At 38.1% G+C, this 19,622-nt stretch overlaps 1 protein-coding gene across 11 annotated transcripts in view; it reads left to right on the top strand.

The window, feature by feature from the left end:
* The window catches only part of SHANK2 (SH3 and multiple ankyrin repeat domains 2), a 363,547-nt gene that overhangs the window by 110,847 nt on the left and 233,078 nt on the right, over nt 1–19,622 (top strand). The window lies entirely within an intron of this gene.

Raw genomic sequence — 19,622 nt, 5'->3', positions numbered from 1 at the left:
TACCCCTTGTCCTATCGCTAAATACCCTTGCAAAAAGTCCCTCTCCAGCTTTCCCGTAGGTCCCCTTTAGGTGAACTGTCTCGGCACTTCTCAACTCCGTGTCCCAGGGAGGCAGAGGGATGCACCAGTCCCTTTCTCCCCTTTGCTCCTCTGCGGGGTTTCCCGTGGCTGGGAAGCTTGGCTGCACGAGCCAGGAGGGAACTGCAGTGTGCTCAGGTGCATCCCAGTTGGAGCATCCCAGCTGGAGCTGTTGCGGAAGGAGAGCTGCGGGATGCACCATAGAGGACACCTAGAGCTAGGCTAAATCTTTCAAGAGTCCGATGTACTCTAATGGCAACAAAGGGATCTAATGGTTCGGTGGAAACATCACCAAGCAGCCCTGCAGAACTTAATTTCTTTGGCCTTTGTTCGCAGGAGAGAGAGAGTACCATAATGAACAGAGACAGTGGTTAGCAGCAAGGCAGACAAAGCACAGCCTTTGCGTGGAGGTGCTACCGACAGTAATTTTTACATCACTTATACGTTGTACCACAGAAATGTTGTGCCTGATTAACAAAGCCTAACTTATTCTGGAACTGATGTAAAAGGCTTTACTTAATTTTGGGCAACCTTCTATGTGAAGACCAGTGAAAACTTCTTTATCAAATGTAAACAATTGTAGATGTGGAAAAATATTTAGAATAACAAATTTATTTTAAGAGTGGTCTTATTGTAAGGAGTACTGGATATTTATATTGTCAAGGAAAAAATAATGCAGTTCTGCACCTCACCTCACAGTTTTCTTGCAGATGACTTTTCAGCAAGGATTCTGTATACAGGCAGCTTACTCTACATGGTCCGTCCTACCTTGTTCCTGGGAAAGCCTGTAAATATGCAGCAGAAAAAGGACAGCTTTGGTTAGAAAGCTTCTGCATAAAAAATAAATGTTTTATGGTATAGAACAAATTAGCAATTTAAAAACGTAAGCTGTCAGAACAATAGATCAAAAGAGAGACTAATATGCATTAAGATTTTTTTTTAAACTATATAACCACAGATTAAGATGTACATGGCAATAAATGGGGTAGTCCCCCATGAATAGTTCTCAGTGCACCTGTCTTCCGTCCACTATAAAGTGTCATTCATTTAATTTTGATGCACTGTGTTTTTTGTGAAAACCTTAAAACACATTGATTTTAATATTTTTCATGTGTAATAAATAGGGTACTAATTATGTATAAATATTTCGATGAATACAGATAGTGGGGTTTTTTTAATAGGTTCTTTTAATAGAATGGTTATTGCTTAATATCTACTGATGTGTTACTCTGGTGTTACTCTATTGATACTGTAATGTAGTTTACAATGCAGTTATTAATAGAAAGACTCCAAATTTCATCGAACAATGTAAGCTGGAATTTTTTAAAGTATTAAAAAAATAGCTGCTTAATTTTTATCTGAAGCCAACAGAATTTGGGCATGGAGGTCCTTTTGAACATCCTGACTTTGGAATTTGATTGAGACAATGGCCTCGATGCTGCCCTGAGATTTGCAAGGTGTCTGCATGAGCCGTGCAGAATTCCAGGGACTCTGCAAAGTAGGAGAATGGTTGTAGAATACATGAACTCAAATTTACCATATTTATTCATGTAAAATGTTTATCAAGAACAGTTTAGACAAGGAAAGCTTACATAAAGAGTTCTTGTAGTTTGCCTACAGCAAGCGCACTTGTCTGTGGACATGTGTACATATGTCTGGGTATACGCATATCCTTTTTTTTCTTTTCTGCAGTGAGTGGCAGAAGCCATTTTAAAGCAATTAAGTTCTCAAAACTTGAAATAAAATGCTTCAAATACTTTAACAAAAGAACAACAGATCTTAGATTTTTTCAGTGTCCTTAGTATTATCAGAAGCATAAAGGAAATGTTAAACATTATTGTTATTTTAGGTGTATTTGCTTGTACTCTTTTGTCACTTTAACTGTACTTTATCTGTCTGTCAGTCTGAGTTTCAGAAACGAGTGTGACTAATAGTTTGATGCTGGATCAAAGGAAGAATTTTCAGAACTTAAGTACGTGCTGGAGCAACAAAAGCCACATTCACAGTTCACTAAAACCCAAATAAACTTCTTTTAAAATCAGTAGGGATGAATTAGCCAATACTTTTTCCATCATGAGTGTAAGACATAATTCAGATCATTTGTTTTCTTAAATGCTTGCACGTTATGTTTTGGAGGAATAAATATATGGGATGGCCTTTGTATTATAGTAGAATTTGCCTCTGTTGTGGAGAAAGTTTGAAGATAAGTCAGTTAACTCCTGGTGAGAGGCATTCAGTTAGAATAAATTTCATTGCTATCAGTTATCACTGTTATGTCTCAAAGGAAAAGAAAGATTACTCAGTGTGTAGCTACACATTACTATAAGAAATTGTTGGGACGTAGAATCTGTTAGATTGGCTTTTATGAAGGCTGACAGTGCCTGGTAACTGCAATAGTGATAGGGTTGACAGCTTTTAAGATTGCCTATGCAGCGTTGACCCACTTAGAGCTGTTTAGAAGTTTCCAATAACTGTTTTTTTTTATTTTGGAGAAGAGTTCAATATCAGTGAAGTCAACATTTTAATGAAAATGTTTCAGTTTGGTGAACCTCTGAAATATTGTGCAGTGGCTTCTCTGCTCTTTGTCCAACATCGGAGGTTATCTGTGCCTGGAGACTTGACAGTAAATCTCCAATCTCCTACCATCAGTTGCTCAGAGTTGCCCTTAGTCTCTTCTCCCGTCAGGTATCTTTTCAAGTGCATTTTATGTTAGTTCAGCCAAAGTGGTGGTGTGCTGTGCTGTAATATGAATGTTTTAAGCCTTTCCCCCGAGCCCTAGCTAAAATACAGGAAGTTTTCAAAGCAGTTTCATTAGGGTTTGTTTTTCTTGGTTTAAAGTTGTAATGTAGTGGCTTTGGAGATTTTTAAATTTTTTTATTCAAACTGTGGTATAACTAGGATTACAGGTTGTCAGAATCAAATCGTGCTGCATTTTCTACCATGGTTACAGCCTTTGTACTGAAATGTATAGATGTACCGTGATCTGTTTTTATTAGAAGTTGGAAATCTTGAGGACTGCTTAGTTCTGCTTAGTTTTGTGACATTTTCTGTTCTTGTCAGAATCTGCCATGACAATTGCTTGACAAGGAATTAAAACCTCATGGGTTCCTAATTCTGCTCCATCTTTACCTGATAAAATGTTCATAAACACACAGTATGGGCCATCACCTTCTATCTATTAAAAAAAGGCACTGAGAGCTGATCTAATTCTTAAAACTATGAACGTGCAACTGAAGAGGAATTTATACAAAGTATTTCTGGAATTTATACAAAGTATTGAAAGCCAAAATACCCAAATGGGTTGCAAAACCAATAAGCAAAACTACTAGTCCTGCTTCCGCTAGTTAGATCTCTTTACCAGCTTTGAGCTGATCCAGGCTTGACTTAACCGATGCTTTAGGAGTTCCCTAAACTCTAAACTAAGAACTAAAGTTCTTGTATCAGTCCTCCCTGTTTCAGGAGGCAAAGAAAGAGGAAAAGCGTGACTGAACTGTCCCCATCACCCAGGCATCCCTGACTGATGGAACGAGAAGCCCTGCTGGGGAGCTCTGGTTTAATTAGTGCAGCTTTGAGTCAGCCCCGAAACGAAGGAGCAGAAAACATGCCTTAAGTCGTTTTTGTACAGTTCTTTTCTGTGCTCATATGACAAAAAGCTTAATAAATTAAAGAAAGATGAGCCTTTCAGAAGGTAATGAAGGCACAGTTTCGTAACTAAGCATCTGAGAAACTTGGACCACTAAGGCTAGATAGTCACAAATCCTATTTGGTTATTGAAAGCAAGTGACAACTTTCCAGTAACGGCTTCAAAGCTGTTAGCTCCCTTCTGTATTTTGAAAGGCTTCTCACTATGTATAAGGGAGGTTACACCGGGACACATCTTTTGATATCGTATGACATTATGCAGTGCACCCATCACATTGCATCATCATTGAAATAAACACTGTTCAGATCATGTCTTTTCCTTACTTCTTACATTAAAGCTTAATGACAAAAAATTGAAATTGCACAATGAGAACAAATGGATTCCTACTAGTCTTCTTTCTGCATTTGGTTTCAAAAGCTACAGTAAAGAGTGATGGAAATATTTCATCTTTCCTGAAATCAGCAACCCTAATGAACAGTTATGAAAATTCAAAGCTTCACCCTTTGTAACCTCCTCGATGTTTTATTTTTGAAAATTTAGCAGGAGAAATAGGATTTGCTAAAGATCTGGTGTAGTACAACAGCTAGTTGAATCTTAATTTCCAGTTTACTATCTTCCTGCAGCATTTTGTGTGGGTGTTACCATCCTGTTTAGCCTTCCGTATCTCAAGCATTTCCAGTTTCCCCTGGGAGAGTTTTGCACATTCCAGTGCCCCTTGTTGTTCAAAATTTAAATCAGCAACAGTTTGATGTCATGAAAAGACGTGATAGGATTGCCAAATTTAAAAAAAAAAAAGTAAATTGGAATTCTTCTTTCATGATAGTCCTTTTATGCTTGAATGGAGACAACATTCAGGTCAGCACTGAAGCGCTCACATGATTACAGTAAGTCACAGTGTAGTACGAGGTCTGCTTCTGTGGCTTTTTTTGCCATTATTTTGGTGGCATACTACTATGCTGTGTAATTCTCTCTTCACATTTGCTTCCGTCTAATGCCTGTAGGGAATTTCAGCAGTGACTTGCACAGTAAAGCAGCATCAGTAAATTATTTAAAATAGGTATAGTCACTTTAGTGTGATTTAATAATTAAAAAACCCTTTTAAGAAAACGCCAGTTGCACAGAGACCTTTGGTAAGGAATTGAGAACCCTTGTTTGAAAACTGGTGGCTCTGGCCAGCAGCCCTGAAGTTTTTGGATTACCATGAATTTGTTGGTGGTGACAGTTACAGGAAGATCCTGTCAAGCAGCTTACAGTCTCTAGTGTCTTATTTACTTTCTTATCACTTAGCAAATTCGGACCTAAATTATCATTGCACATTCAGAACATTAAAACATTACCTCTTCTTTCCATTGCTTTCTTTTTGACAATTGTTTAATAATGTAGTTGCATGTAATAAATGGAATCTGTTACTTTAAATAAGCAGTATTGTATTAACAAATCCAGGATTTTCACATAAAATGTGAAATGCTCACTCTCACTGTGTACATGCACATGCACACATATATACGGCTAGAGAAGCCTATGGCTAGCATTTTATTTTCCACATATATAGCTATAAATCTCTGCAAAGCCCAGTGTAAATTGTGATGTTAGTTTTAGATTACAAACAGCTTCATTTAGCAAACCACACAGAGAAAGGTATTGCCTAAGGATGTAAAAATGTTTTATTTCCCTGAGAAAACAAAGTGGTTGCTATGGGACGGAAAACTATCTAATGGTGGCTTTTCACAGATACATGCTACTGGATAGAATTAGAATATTCAAACCACAGTGGGCAAAAATGTTGATTTTTCTAGGATATATTTTTGAAAGATTTTTCTTAGTAGATCTAGATACTTTCAAGAAAAATAAAGAAGCAGGTGTTTTTCCGTAAGGGTACAATTTAATTGTTTTTTCTTTCCAGTCCTCCTAGAATACTGTGCAAATGAAAGATATTTGTTTAGTCAAGCCAGCTTTTAAATACCTATGAAGAAAAGTGCAGTCCTTTTGAATGCTGCATGATGATTTCTTAAGGTATTGGCTAGTACAAATAATGATTTTTTTGTGTGTAGCAATATAATTAAAAATCTAAGCAATAAGTGAAAGTTGTTCCATAAATTTAATAATAACCCTCTTCAATGATATTTTTAAATGAGGAAAACATTTAAATACTGATGTTTGAAATCCTACTGTGCCAGTTCTAAAAGCACCCTCAGCATCATCCTTGAACTAACCAAACAGAATTATTGACTCAAAAGCCGTTTGGCTGTCTGGGGGTTGTTTGGCTCTGTGAAACACATTATGGTCCATCGCAAACCTTCTAATTAACTATCTGACCCCATCCGGCATGTGTAAGAGCTATGGTTCTGTCTTTTCTCTTTTCCCGTGAGATTTCCTATGAGACAGCAGTTTGTAACAGCCCCTGATCTTCCCCATTTGGAGGGGCTACAGTCCCACTCCAAGTGTACCTACGTGGAGACTGGTAAAACTGATTACTTCAACTACAATTAAATACCATGCGACTAGGGGTATAAAACTGCTACATCTCTACAGGTAGTTGATGCCTAATGGTGTAGAAATGTACATTTTAGGATATTTTTTTGAACTGGTTGTATGCCTGTGCCCCACAGAAGTATGTCTTTCAGAATTCAATTAAATGGACCTAGAAAACGTGCTTAGTGGTAAATCCAGCGTCCCTTAGCAGCATTTGCAGTAACCATTCACTATCCGGAGCAGACCCAGAAATTGTGTAGAGACTTCTCAGGTGGATCTGCATGGAGTACGTTCGGTAAAGGATGTCTCGTTAGCTCTAGCATATTGCTTGCCTTGCCAGACCCTCCTGCCTCTTCAGAAATCACATGTGAACCATGTTCCCTTTTCATCTTTGGTCTGGGAATATGCTGCAGAAATGCCAAGTCTAACAGTGCTTGCTGGATTTTGCTCTATGCTTGCTGCACTCAAGTGCTTATGTTACTTACATGAATTACTTAGCACTTGTACTCTTTTTAAAAAAAGATTTTAATGTCCTTCCTAGGTTATTATGAACACTAATTTTTAATGCCTGTAGATTAGTAATGAGTAAGCTCCTTGCTAATGCTTGAGAAAAATTGGTCTGTTTTTGCATAAAACAAGAAATTAAATTTGTTTTATAATATTTGTTTTCATTCCTTTCATAACTTTATTCCCCTAACAAGCTTGAGGACCTGAGAGGTCTTGGTTCTCCAAAGAAATTTCTGCTGTGATCATGCTTGAAATTTCCACTAGCTGTGTGTGGCTTGCATGAATGCATGCAAAAATTGCTGCTTTAGATCATCCTGCTTTTGGCATGAATAGCTAAGAATATGATCTTGCAATATGATTAGCGTTATTGTATCCTCCTAAATTCCCTGTTTCTAGCACGTAGTACCAAGCTAGGTAAGTCTTACTTGTGCTATTTAAAAACTTTTTCTGAATGTGCTGTATTTTGAGAAGTTACTAAAATCAACTGACCATTGAGAGAGACCATTTGCCATTGCAAGCAGTCATGATTTCTGTCCTTAGTACGTGCTCGTACCTCTGTTTACTCAGAAATATTCGTCTGTGATTATTGCCATTAGTGTTAAATTTCTGCACTGTTTTGATTTCCTATCTCCTTTTCCCTATTTTTTCATACTGTTTAAAACTAGTCCCTAAATTTTGTCTCATAGTAATCCTTAGATTCCTGTTTAACAACTTCAGCCATCTTTCACAGTCTCCTTCCTCCAGTTCATTCATTGCAGGTATTTCTGGAGCTGCGACGTTGTTTTCTGCCAGCCAGTTTCCCGAACTGCCCATTCTTATGCTGCCTTTATGGGCTGTTATGTGCTTATGGGGTCTGTTCATCACTGCTAATCCAGTCACTAGACCTGGGGGGGGGTTCTCTCCTCTTTTTTCTTTATGTGTTTGCATGTCTTGTCTTTACAGTGCTCCCTGTTGTGAAGACATGTTTCTTACCTGGCATGAACGGTTGTGTGTTGGGGGGTTTGTTCTGTCACTGATTCTAGGCACCACCTGCGCTAGGTAGGTACTGAAAATGCAGAATGTTGATAGATGTAAAGTAGTAATAGTGTAAAAGCCAAGAAAATGATCATCAGCCACAGACCTTTAGTTAGGAGATAGCTGCTTCCCCCCGCTCCCCGGCTTTTTCCTGTAAAGGAGAGTGACAGAATAGATAAGAAAGATCAATTGAATTTATGGACAAAGGTTTTCCCAGCCATAATAGTGCACAGCAACAATAGCCCTGACAGTTCAGCCCTTTAAGGAACACAGATGAAGGATAAAATCAGTCGGTAATCCTTAATTAGTGAGATTCTAAAATAAAATTCACGTTGAGACAGTCAGCTGGTGATAAGGAGAGAGAATTGTATTTTGTTTATGATGTTATTTACCACTAGCAATACATATTTCAGCAAAGAGTATCCATTCCTGTCAGTTAATGATCACAAATTCTCATATAGTCTCTTCTAAAAAAACCCTAACAAACTTTAAATGCTAGGCTTCTTGATCGTGTAAGCTGAAAAAAGTACTAAGTCAAAGAAAACCCTGCCCATTCTTTTAGGTAACGGACCAGTGGAGCACTAGTTAAAAATGAGTTTCCTAGTTAATATTTTGAAGCTCGTCTAGTGAAATATTGATGATGTTTGAATAATGAAATGGAAGGCTTAGTGGGTTGTTCTTCTGTTGGAGTTGTACTCTGGAGAGTACGATTCACAGCAATTTCTGTCTACAGTTGTGAAATTTTTCACTTTTGCTCCACAGATTATTCCACTCCCTTGATGGATCAAAGCAGCAAATCAGTTTTCTTAATTTATTTTGCTAAGTCTAGGTTGCCCTAGAATACAGGGCAACAGTAGAGGTAGGGATAAACCGCACTGCTCCGTACAGCTTTCAGATTGAAATGTGATTTGTGATGATGACGGGCTGTGGAGAGCTGCCCACCTTCCAGTTTACCTGAGTGTTGTGAACCAGGGCTGCACCCTGTTTGCTCTTCCCAGTTGTCTGCTTAGAAAAATCCATGAACTATGATTGTCCAAAGGAATGACAGGGGGAGAGGAGAAATATTTTGAATACCTTCTATGCTTTTATACTGTTTTATGTTCTATTCTTCTAGTTATCCTGCATAGGTCCATTTCTGCTGTGCTGTAAGAGTCCTCTACCTTGCATCATACAAATGTGCCTTTATTTCTTAGCTGAAATTCTGGTCCCATTAGAGTTCATAGCAAAAGATACACCACCTTTATGGGACTAGGATTTAAACAGCTGTGATTTTCTGTTTATGCATTACTTAACAACCTGTAGAATAAGAGGTGCATCTCTTCCAACGTCAAATCCCTGTGACTCTGTGAATGGTATAGGAGCTTGCTCAGAGCATTTACTTTTTGTAGTCTTCCCTACATAAATTTAAATCACTAATTAGTCACTCCTGCATCTTAATTATTTACTGTATTGCTTTTGGTTGCTATATGGTTTGATAAATCTTTATGTTAAACTGGTGTCTGGTATTCAGAGACTGAATAAGATTTGAGAAGAGGCTGTAGGAATTGCATCTTACTCCTTTGTACAATGTGCAGCATCCAAATGTATGCTGCTTTCTTGTTTATATACCACATGACATACACTTTCCTGAGTCATTGAGTACTGTGATTCCTATGCATCTTAAAGCAGTAATCCATTTTCATTTTCTCCATTGAAAATCTCTTTCAGATTATATCTCCCAGATTCACTGGGAATCCCTGGAATTTCACTGTATTTTCTGCATATCTTCTAGCCCTTCCACTTCCATTTATACTTTATTTCTTGACCTCAGATGTGTCCTATGAGTCCCATTTATTCCTCCTCCTTCTTTTCTGCTGATAACTCCTTTGATGTTTCTTCCCAACATAAAGGAAAGCATGGTCCTAGCCAGGGGGAGTTAGGGTGAGTAATTTCTAAATTTCTTGCCGAATTCTCGACCAGGAAAAATATATTAAGACTTTATGGAAAATTTACTCTTGCAGTGATTCTATAAAAGTTTTCCCCAACTTCATGAACTTCTGTTTCACTGCCTTTCCACCAGTCATCGGCCAGCTGAACGTGTGGTCTTAGGCTTTCCTGACCTCCACCAGGAACACGGCATGGGGGGTGCAAATAATCTTTGCCCGTTTTTCTGTCCCCCATTGCAACAGAGGTGTCCTGGGGACTGTGGTCACCTGCACATTTTCTAGAAGCAGTGGTTCCTCAGAAGCCAGAGCTGCTGGGGGCTGCTTGCAGGGTTGCTGCACCGCATGTTCCCGGGGAAACTGTGTCTGGTGTCCGCTGGTGGAGCTGAGGACTGGATCCTTCCTTCATTTTAGGCCTCTGTTACAAATGTTAATAAACAAAAAAATATTGCAAGTAATTGGAATTCGCTTCTCAACTGAACCTTCCTAGTGTAATATCTGAAATACATATTTTATGTTACCCTGTTTTATCTGTTCTGTCTTATGTACGCTTTTCTTTTGATACATAGCCTATTTTTCATGCGCATTTTTTCCGTATAAAGATGTACTGTTTATTAGTTAAAATTCTCATATCTGAAATTGTGCCCTTGGGTATATGAGTACAATCACCATAACTTAATTTAGATATGCTGCTGTGGATGATGGCAGGCTAGATCCTAGGTGGTTAATGCCAAATGATCCTTCCTCTAATGAAAGTGCTGGTGGACACATATAATAGTTATACATGTGTACAAGTAATACCAACATGAGAATGATTTCTCTCCTAAACACACAGTCTGCAATTATTCCGAAACATCAAGAATTTGCACCTGAAATGCCGTGACTTAGTAGAGAACAACATATGCAATTTGCTTATTTATACAATTACTCTCCTTTCTCTGATGCCATTCTTTTTTAGGGATGTGCATTGCCATTTTCTACTAGCTTTATTTGCATCTCTTCTTGTCCGGAAGAAAACAGAGTTATTTTGAAACTTGAACGCGGAAGTCAAATTTTATTGTAGTACTCATGATGTCCGGGGGTGTGACTGCCAAATAATATCCAGAACACTTCTATTTTCATAGTAATGTCTTGGATGTCAGCCATGCATTTTCCGCTGAATTAATGAATATCATGTAGCTATATCTACCACTGCTGCCAGGAACATAAGAATAAATGGTAATATTTCTGAAATAGTATGTACATAAGATTACTTTTTGTTAGTGGGTTTTAAGCTTGCACCTTTATTCTTTCAATTGATCTTATTTACTTGCTCTGTCTTACTAACCTATATAAACAAGAGAGTCCTTTTTCATGTTCTTGTTACATAAAATCTAAATTCAGCTGTCAGTGCACCATCTCAAAACTTAATCTGCAGGCAACATCGAGAAATAGGCTACACTGGGGGGAAAAAAGAAGTCTTCCCTCAACATTTTCAAACATTGTAAAATCCAAGTGATAATGTCTTGAACCAGAAGTAGGCAGAGTATTGCTAATATTATTTTAAATATTAATCCACCTCAAAAACTCTTCAGCGAGCAAGCCTTCCTTTCTCAATGGGATTAACCACTGAGAACATTACAAATGCTGCAAACACCTACATATTTGTACAAAGATAACCCCCTGTTACAGCGGATACATTCTTTTTTTATCCTTTCTTATTTATACCAGCATGATTCATTAACAGTTATTTCTGAGATGAAGAAATGTAGGCTACTAATATAATTTAAAATGCTGTTATTTTAATGAATGTCAGCAATGTTTTAGTTTCTTTTTAACACCAAATGTCTAAATGGAACTAAGCATAGTGAGACAATTATCAGCTTAAATTATTGGGCTTTATCTTTTAAAGATCCTACTTGATAACATGACTTCAGATAGAGCTTGCCCTCCTCTATTTAGAAGAGAAGATGTTTTGAGGGTTGAATGGTTGCATTGCGTATCTACTATGTGCAGCATAAAATACAATTGGAAATTTGCAGTGAGAGACTCTCTACTCGGGTAACCCAAATGTGCATCGTCTCAAAAGTGTAGGTATAACGTACTTGGTGCTCACAGTGCTTAGGTCCACTTTGGAATCGAGACGATGGAGATAAGAGCAAATGAGGAATTCTTGCTCACAACTTGCAGGTTCATGGGCTTCAGGAAGGCTGCAGAGTCAACGATTTAGTTCTCTTGGCACTTAGTTTATGGTTTGTTGATAATACCTCTGCCAGAATAAAAATGGGCTCCTTTTGCTGCTCTACTGTAAAATAAGAATGAAAGTGGTAATGCAAGTTTTTGTCATTAAATGCATCATAAAGTAGCGTGCATCTGTGGGAAGCCAACCAGCAGAGTGAAAAGCTTTCCCAGTTCTGTAGTTCCTTTGCTAACAGTTCAAGCCCAGTTATGTCTCTTCAGTAAAATACTGTATTCTTTTCTCAATGAAAATATTACCCTCAGAGTGCAATAAGGTATTAAAAAGATACAGTAATGTTCTATTAACTGCTTGATTGTTCCCTCCTCTCTTCACAATTGAACTTTGGCATATGACGATTGGATGATTTTTTCCCACTATTGTTAGGCATTTATGCGTTGTGACCTCCTATAAATCTTCCTCTTCTGGATAAGCTACCTCATAAACTGTTTTCTTGCCCTGCTCCCCCGTTCTATCTCTATCCGTCTGTCTTCCTTGCTAATTTCATGTAACTTTGCCATGACATGGTATCTTCTGAAATTGTCTTTCCTGATGCACTCTTATGTGCCATTTATTTCCTGTTGGCTTTGGGTGGCAGGAAGATTATCCTTAGAGAACTGGTGGTAGAAGCAGTGAAAGGCAGCTGTAGCCATGAGAGGAAGGGAAAACAAGATTGAAAAATGGCAGTGAAGGACACCAAGATTTAAGAGTTGAAGAAGAGGGAGGAACTGGAGCCAAAAGAAGATACTGTGAATTTGTTTCTTTGCTGTTCTCTTATAATTCCTGCCTTGGGCTAACTCACGCTCATGCATGAACTTTAATGTCATGGCTTGGTTTCTTCTGTCATTTGCCCCGCAGGAAATCAGGAGTAACTGTATGTTTGAGAGACACTTGAGCTGGAGATGGGCTATAAAGCTGGCATTCGTAGTAGCTATACTTCTCTATCCTTACACACCTTGTGTTATCATTTAGACTTCTGCACAGGTACTGTAAAATGTTGTCAGAGCAGAGTGGATGCATTACATATCTGATGTGCTGGGGGAATAGTGCTGAAGGATAAAAAGCCTGGAGAATTGGATCCAACTGACTGACACCTAAAATAGTACAAACAAATTTACCCAAGGCCCCCCACTCCCCCAGCAATTACCGTTGTCTATATAAATTCTGCTAGCATAATGCACATGCCTCTGGCACACCATTTGACCACTTTGGCTAGTTATGTATTTTGTAACTTCTACGAGAGTCCAATCTTTTTTTTTCCCCCCATTGAGAGCAAGATACACTTTTCAGTTATGAAAATGGTGTTATTCTAAATAAAACTGACATGATCCACCAACACTTTTGGAAGCACAGATGCTTTGTCCCACTATTTACTAAAGAGGTTCACACTTAGATTAAAGCAGTGAAATCAAATCACTGAATAAAGCCTGGAACAACATAATGATTTAAGGAATTCGTTGAGAGCTTTTGGTAGGAGGAGAGTTACACAAAGGCAAAATTAGATTGTTTTCTGTACAACACCAGAACGCAGAAACAGCATGCAATCCAATATTGGTATATTTGTTTTTCTAAGCATCTTGTGTAGTTTCATTTGTCTTTGTTCTCCTCTGCAACATCAGACTGCAACCCACAAATTTGTATACTGCATCCAAGGCCCATCAGTGTCAGACATTAAAAGAAGAATCAGGCATCTTTGTTTGCAGGAGCTACCAGCCATGAAAATCTCCTCTCTCTGAATGACACCACATATTTATTATTTTTTTTTCAGCATAAACTATGTGGGTTGGGATATGCACAGCCCCCTGATGTTAAATGATATTTTCCCCAAATAATGTATACATAATGCAAAGAACAAAATTAATTTGTTGTGTAATTCAGTGGTTCTGTGTGGTTCTGCATCAGGACTAGATTTCCCAATGTATTATTAGTGGAGAAAATTGCACCATCCTTTCACCAGCTTGTTTAAAGAGCATAAGAATTTGCAGTGAGATATAATCATATTTGATTTGTATTTTCTGTCGTATTGTTGGAGGTGAAAGAATGCAGCTTCAGGGGTTCACACTTGAATGCTTTCAGTTCAAGCTGATAGTCTGAGCTAAATAGATCTTTCTGTCCAGATACCGTACAAGTTGTTAATCTCTTGCTTCAACGACACTTCTAAGTAGCTGGTTGCTAATAGTGCAGTGCTGTATAAAGATGAACAATTCTGGATGAGTTCTACTTGCTGATGAAAACAGACCTTGAAATGAGCCCAGTCCATATTGAAAGAGGTCAATTAAAACAATTAGTTCCTTGTTTTATCTACTGCAGATCGCCCATTGCCTTTTTTGAAATGGTTCACAATAGCTATTTACTTTTTAAAAGATTTTCTTTTTCATTATCTTCACAACCTGCAGAGAAAACTGTTTGTTATCTGGGTGCACAAATGTCTAGAAGGTAGATGCAAACATTTACTGTAGTTATTTGTATTATTCAGAGTAAGATTAGATGTTACTTTCAACCCAAACATGCATAATGGAAATGAAGGGCTATGGGTGCTCTGGGAGCATAAAACCTTGAGAAAGCCTTCCCAGAGCTGGCCTTCCCCTTCCCCACCTCTGGCTGAGGGAGAATACTCTGCAGAAACAGAACTACATAAAATACAGGTTCTTATTTGGATGAGTTGCTCCTTCGTTATAGGAGTATACCTGTTAGAATGAAAGTGAGCCATACATATTTTATTCAAATAGGCTGCTTTCTTTGACATTGCTGATAGATCTCAATCACGCTTCAGAACTCTCCTTCAGCTCTTGTAGCTTTCTCTCATTGCATTTGCTTTTCTCTCTCTTCAAGCTGCGACTTGCAAGACATCTCACTCATTATTGGCCATTGTTTCCTCCCCACTTCCAGCCTTTCGCTGAAAAAGGAGGGTTTCATTTTCCCACCTTTTAACCTTCCATTGTTCCGCTTCTGCCTGCACCCCTGACCCAGATTCCTCACGCAATTGCAGGCTACAAAGCAGCGTCTCATCCTTGGGGACGGAGGTTTTATTTCGGTTCTCAGGTAAATTCTAATCTATGTATCTGTATCGCTGCAGTCAGAGCTTCAGCTGTTTGTGGGTATTGCCACATTGAGCCCGGTAATTTTTTTTTAAAAAAGGGAAACCCCATGATAGTCAAGCTCTTTTGATCATAATTTCTAAACCTATTATCTTCTGACCTATCAAAAAGATTTCAGACATTTGTTCTGACGTGTAACAACTTTTAAGCAATATTTACTTAAATGTAGTCTAAGTAGAAGAATCTCTGTATCTTCTTGGTATTGTGTAAGCATCTGAAAGTAAAGCCATAAGGTGAACATGTCTCCCTTCTGCACAAGCATGCAGATCTTTGAATGTTATTCTTGCATTACTGCTGTAATCTTAGTGAAGGCTTATTTATAATCATGTGAGTATGGCAAGAAAGAGGGACCGATTTTCATTTCCCATGATTTTAAGCTCATTTATGTGGCAACTGTATATTCATCAACTGTTAAAATTCCTCTGAAATGTACCCACAAATCTAGACACCTCACATGCTTAGTTATTAAAATACTTCTAATAACAGGAATTCAGTAAAGTGTTTTCTGCAGAATTGGAGAGCCTAGCAGTGGCCAGTTCACTCCATCACACAAAAAATCACCTCTAATTAAGCCATCCACACAGCTCTGGCTTTTGCTGGATATCCCAGAGCCTTTCCAGCTCCTCGTTGGTGTTTTTCTAAGCAATTCTGTGAACGTAGTTGGTTCCTGGTGAGAGCAGAGTGAGGCTAGCCCTTGTCACATAGAGCAAAGCTTGGGGACGGCAATATAGCAGAAATGCCAGGTGACGGAAGGGACGTCTGGCACATGGCTGTGTAACTTGCACTGCTATTTTTTGTTTTTTCTTTCTAATTGATAACTCTTGCCATCTGTTCCTGAGCCATCCCGCTGCTGTCCTTTCCTCCACACAGTCTCCTGCCCCCATTCTACCCTTCAAACTTGGACTGATTGCCTGAAGGCTACTAACAAGAGCTGACTGATACCACGAGTAGCTGGGTGGGTGGTAAGAAGATGCTAACGGTGGCGAGAGAGAAACTAATGTTAGGTCGGCTGAGGCTGGACTCTTCGAGCATCGTTTGAGTGGGCTCAGATCCTCTCTCAGTGCTGGTTTAACTGCATGTGCCTGAGCAAACTCCCCAGATTTTTTCAAAAAAATAATTAAAAAAACCGCTTTGCTTTAGGAAATAGGTTTAGTTGTTCCTCTGAGGTGGATTCCTTCCGAATCTGTCACCACTGCCTGTGTTCCTGACCACCTTGTGGCTTTCTGGAATAAGTAAGTAATCCAGAAGCACTGTACCAACCCAGAGTTTTTTTGGGTTGGGTTGTTTTTTTTTTTTTAGGAGTCTTTTTGTACTTTACAGTCTATATTTGAATCTGTCTTTTCTTGTCTAACTCTCCATTTGGTGGCTTAGCATACGGGAAGTCTATTTTATACTGGAGAGAAATGCATTTATACATGCTAAGAACTGTATTTTTAACAAAAACCTAGATGTGTATACAAGTTAAAGGGATTTTTTCTGGCAAGAACTCCAAAATGGACAAAATCAAAAAAGAATAAAGGCAATCATAACTGTGTTCTACCATCATCTGGGAAGTCCTTGGTCTTAGAGGTGTGTTGGGAGGGCAATTAAGTAAAAGCATGTTCAGTCAGGTAATTTTTTGCTTTTTCTAAAGGCATTTAAGTGGCTAAAAGTAGATCCTCTAGGGTATGTAAATCACTGATTTTCCATAGATTTCTACTGGGAGCTATGGACTGAAATACCTATAAAATTTGGGAGCCTGATGTTACAAATGTGCAAAAAAATGCTAATCAAAATTAACTTAAGAGCCCATGTTTTGAATCTTGTTTAAGGGGGCCTTTTCTTCTCAGAGACATCCCCGTGCAGAGCTCACACGCATTTTCCTGAGCACCTACAGAAGAAGTATGGAAATTAGGGCTTACCTCTCCTCTATTTGTATGGTTCTTCATGATTTTTAGATTATGGATGGTAATGGCTTTTGGGTTATATAGTTGTTGTGTGCTAGCATAGTCAAATTATTAGGTTTTTGTCCTGAGCTAATAATACCAAGACTACCATTGTGAGGCAGAAAATCTTTCAGGAAAAGGTGGAAGCTGCTGTAATATTTTCTTTTTTAACTTCCCAACACCACAGATTTTGGGACTTCAGTTAAAATAAACAAATTCTAATAAGCTATTAGTGAAAACTGGAAAAAAACAGGAACTGCAGCTGCAAATAGTTCACTGACTTCTTGGATTGTCATATTTTCCAATTGTACAATAGTGTTTATTGCAGTGGGCTCTGCCATGTAGGAAGAAATTATATTTCCTGTGTTGGGGAAAAGGCAGACAGTTAAATGGAATAAAATGGTCACTCATCAGGTGATATATCTGATAGTGTAGATCAGAAAGACTTCCCACAATTTCCACAAAACTTAATAATTTCAGGTGACTTTAATATTTGTTATGTTTTTATAACACTGATTAGAAACCTCTAGATGATGAAATGCTACAGCTCCGGCAAGAATCTAATAAAAACACCCCCTGGGATTGATTTTGATTGGCGACAGTTGCCTGTCTGTTTTTATTTTACTGTATATGAACGGACGTGAATGAGCACAATTGATTTAACCCTTTCATCGCCTAACTGCTGTGATTAGGTACTTAGGCTATCATTACTTTGAAACACTGACACCCACACAAAGGAAAAGGCAGTTTGAGGATTCAACTCCTGGGTTTCTACACCAGTGTCACCTTGTCAGTAAAATGCTCAGGATGTTCGGCTTAGAGGAACATGAGCAATGCTGAGATCCCATCCCTTTGGAGACAGTTAATGCTCATAGCCTGTATGTAATTTTCTGTGACTGGTGGTATGCTTATTAAAGCACAGAACTGAGCATAGGCAGGCAGTGGTTTTCTTCTTTTCCTTTGGGCACGACAGGTAATTCTCCTCTTGAAGTATACGGGGATCAATCTATGCTCTGTATTGTCAATGGACAACCGTGCAGTGGCACAGCCCGTAGGTTATCATGCGATTGCTAAAAGTAAGGATCACCAGCAAGCACTTGCCCAACTTTTACAAAGGACTATCTCAGCCCCATCAGGAAGCAAAAATTAAGATTACAATCTCTTTCCCGAGCATTTCACGAGCAACCACCATAAAACTCGCTTCTGTTGGTCTCCATTTGGCTATCGAAGCAGGAGTACTACCAGATACTGAGGTTTTCATGCAAAATTCATGAGCCCTCGCATACTATTGGCTAAGTTTAGTTAGAAAACAGTATGGAAATGTAAAATATTATTAATAATTATAGTTCCTTTGTCATTTGTAGCTCCAAATATAATCGGGGGATTGAATGAAGATATTAGAAAAAGTAACGTGCAGAAGCTCGTAATTCAAATTAGTGGCACGGTTGTTCTGGTGTAGCAGTTCTTGTTCTGGAAACGGTATTGATTCTTCGGGGGAGTTAATTAATGCACATATTTATAAGTTAGCAAATAACAGGTCAAAGTTATTCTTTAGAAAGCTTTGCATCTTTTCAAAGTTAAGAAGAACATTCTTCCTGTCAAATAAAGACATTTAATGATGTACATATGCTGTGTCCGACATTTCCTCTGGTAAGATTTCCACCTGCTAAAAATAGTCGCTTTTAAAAATAAATTGAACCAAAGTGTAAAATTATATAATTAAGAGAAGTGTTCCTTTCTTTTTAAATTAATAACTATGTAAACACTACAATGTTTAGTTTAAACTATTCAATTTATTTATGCTTACTAATTCTTTTCAGTGTTACGGCACATATGAGATAATTATGCATACAGAGGTTAAATTCATTTAAGTCATTTATTTTCTGTCTTGAAGCAGTTTTCTCAGTAAGAAAAAGACCCAGTTTTCAAAATGGATGCATTAGCGATCAGCAGAGATGTCTGAAATGGAATAAATATTTATTAACTGTTATATAGTTGATACTATTTGAAGGCAATTTTTTAATGTAGGTTAATCTTTTTTTTAAAGAGTGAATTTCCTGTTCTTTGGAGTCTTTATATCTTACATTTAACTAGTTATGCCTAAAATTTTTGTGATTGTTAGCACCTCCTCCTTGCTTCCTATCTGCCCATTTCAGTTATTTGCTCTTCCTCTGGGAGGATGTTTGCACTGGCTGGCATAGCTATCTATAGAATTTTTTTTTCAGAATTAGTACTTTAAAAAGTGCAATGGCTACATCATTTATTTTCTGGCATCTGCACTGAATTTAGCAAAGCGGCTTGGTCAAATTTTCTTATTTTTATCCTGTGCAAAAAGAAATTCTGGTTTATTCCAGCGCAGTGGAAAGGGAGTGGAAAATAAGTGTGCTTGTATCTCATCTGTTTCAGACTGGAATATAGGCCATGTTAAGATATTCTGTTTAGTGCCAGTTTTGTCTCCATTCTTAACGTAGTCATTGTGTGAAGCTTGGTGTGATTTGTACTTTTCTTCAAATTGGCTCTTTGGAGCATTGCAGTAAGCAAGCAAATAAATAGCGAAAAGCAAATAAATAGCGAAAAGCAAATAAGTAGCAAAAAGCAAATAAGTAGCAAAAAGCAAATAAATAGCAAAGAGCAAATAAATAGCAAAAAGCCTCTGCGCACAGAGTCAGCTGTGCAAGTTTAAAAGCTAAATGCACTTCTGCAGCAGCTCTCATCTCTGTCGAGGTTTTCCTTTCCCCAGTTGCAGCC

Source organism: Haliaeetus albicilla, chromosome 16 (assembly GCF_947461875.1).
Source record: "Haliaeetus albicilla chromosome 16, bHalAlb1.1, whole genome shotgun sequence".
Lineage (NCBI taxonomy): Eukaryota > Metazoa > Chordata > Aves > Accipitriformes > Accipitridae > Haliaeetus > Haliaeetus albicilla.
Note: the sequence above shows the minus strand (reverse complement) of the source record. Positions and strands in the feature narration are given on the sequence as shown.